Below are 2528 nucleotides of genomic sequence, written 5' to 3'. Positions count from 1 at the left end.
TAGGCATCTGCTTTGGGAATCTGAGTTTCTGGCAAAGTAGTGGTATGGTGTAGTAGCAAAAGCAATGGAATGAAAATCATAGTGTTACAGTTTTGGAAATGGCACTCTGTAGTACCTTGGACGGCCCCTGTAAACTCTGTGTGTCTCTATTTCCTCACATTGGTGTAATCATAGTAAAATGACCTCACAGAGCATTGAGAGAATACCAATAATAATTAAGAAAGCATTTGGAAATCCATGACACATCTAGATGCATGTAAATGCCTGCTTGCAAATGGTCCTAGAATCCTTCTTTATCAATGCCTGACGTGTTTTCATTTTCAGTCCTTTCTTGACTAATTCTTTGCCTTTTTCTGTCAAATTTTGCCTTTGGTGTTTGGCTTTCCAATGATTGCACTTGGATCTTAAGTATCCACACTTTGGTTTCCTCCTGTGTTCTGTGGCTTGCTGGTGTCTCTGCCTCTCTTAGGTTGTTCTGCAAGGAACTTCTGCTTGCATTCTTGACCAGTGAAGTGCAAACCTCACTATATCCAGGAACTATATCAACATCTAGGCTGAACCAGTTCTAGGCAACCCCTGAAAAAGTAGTTCAAATGTATTTCTAAAAGATTATGCAATCCCTTAAAAATACAGACTGACTCCTTCTATCCCTCTTAGTAAAATTATGCAATGGTTCCCTGTAACTTATAGAAGTTCAATTTTTTTGCCCTCAAAGCCCAGTTTGGGTTTTTAAGACACCAAGCTATAGGAATGGCAGGCCTAATTAAACAGTTATATGCATTTTCCCCACACGTCTTAGATTGCATAGTAATAAAATATAACACTGAGTATTTTAATCTGCTTTGGAATTTCTCAGAGAAATAGAGTGATAACAATATATAAATTATAAGTTGGGTATCTTTTGGGGGAAAGGAGTGAAGAACAGAATTAAGTAAATGCTTATTAATACTGATTATATATCAGTATTGAATTATCCAGCCATTTGAAAGATCAGTACTTTATATATCTTATACAAAACTGATTTAAAATCTTGAATTATACATATCTAGATTGCATCTAGTGTTTAATCAATTGGACGCTTACAAATAATGGATAAATGATTTGTTGTCATACAGAGTTGAGCTCTGCTTTTCATGCAGTGAGAATAACACTTTTCATTTTTACACTTATGCAATTGATTGTAAACTTTGGGATAATATAATTTAAATGGAGCTAAACAGTCCATTAGCTATGTCAGTGCCTCCTCTCTTGCCAAGCTGTAGTTTTATGCTAAGCTGTTGTGTACTGTGTTACATAATCCCCTGCATTCATTTTCTCCACCTATTTAGCTTGAATATATACAAGGTGACTGCATTGTCTCTTCAACCTCCTTCTCAGTATAAACAACTAGTATAAATAGATTTTGGGTGCTATTTTGTTTTTTCTAATGGAGGATTCAAAGGATTGAATAAGGTTAGAAATGCATGTTTGTCACTATTTGGTTTTGCCCCTTTTAGTTACCGTTACGGTCAACTTAGTATGATTTTCAAGGTGATAAGAGAGTTGTTGAGTCTCAGCCACTAGAAGGAAATTAAGATAGATTGGTGGTCTTAGAAGAAAAATCATGTCAGTTGTGCAAGTGTACAAAACAGTGATTTCTTCAAGATCCTCATTTTTTTCTCCTTCTCCTTTCTAGCCCTTGATTTGCTCTTTTAGAGACTGGGTTATTGGAAGGCAGAAGTTGCAGTGAGCCGAGATCGCGCCACTGCATTCCAGCCTGGGTGACAGAGTGAGACTCCATCTCAAAAAAAAAAGACTGGGTTACGCATTTCTAGTGCCTCTTACAACATAACATGTAGGGGAAAATTATTCCATCACTTGAAAATGATATAAATTTGCTTATATAGGATACGACTTAGGGAGAAGATGTCACTTGTCTATTGTTTGTTGACCAATGGAGGAGATATCCCAACAGGGTAATGCTGATCTTGGTAGCCTCCTCTGACTCAGGGAAGAGGTAAACTGAGAAAATTCTTCGTTGGATGAAAAGATTGGGAAGGTTGTGAATGGTTACAGCAATTTCTGTTAAATATTTGCAAAGGAAGGCACTTGGCCACATAAAATCTTCATCGGTATATTTGCATGGAGATTAGCATAAATATGCATGTGTTTTGCGTAGGCCTTTTCTTCCTCACATTGGTTTTAGTTCTTATTTATTTATGGTGATATTCTCTTCTCTACACTGATGCCATTTTTTCCCCCTATGGCCTCCCACATAAAAGAAGTGTTTTTGCTTTAAATACAAATCTAGGGAAACATTTCTTTTGGTGAATGAGTGATTCATGTAAGGTGAGAGGAATTGGTTTCTGGCTCAGTTTATTCAAAGTTTGGGATGGTTTGTCAGTCAATGCACAGTTCTATGGAATCATTTGTGGCCTTTGACAAGACAAGTAGGAACATCTAGAATGTCCAGAGTGATAGGCAAAGGGAAGATAATGAATATTTAGACTAAGAAAAGCCCAGACGTGCCCCAAGCCCAGAGTACCACA

Source organism: Trachypithecus francoisi, unplaced genomic scaffold, assembly GCF_009764315.1.
Source record: "Trachypithecus francoisi isolate TF-2019V2 unplaced genomic scaffold, Tfra_2.0 Lachesis_group3, whole genome shotgun sequence".
Lineage (NCBI taxonomy): Eukaryota > Metazoa > Chordata > Mammalia > Primates > Cercopithecidae > Trachypithecus > Trachypithecus francoisi.
Note: the sequence above shows the minus strand (reverse complement) of the source record.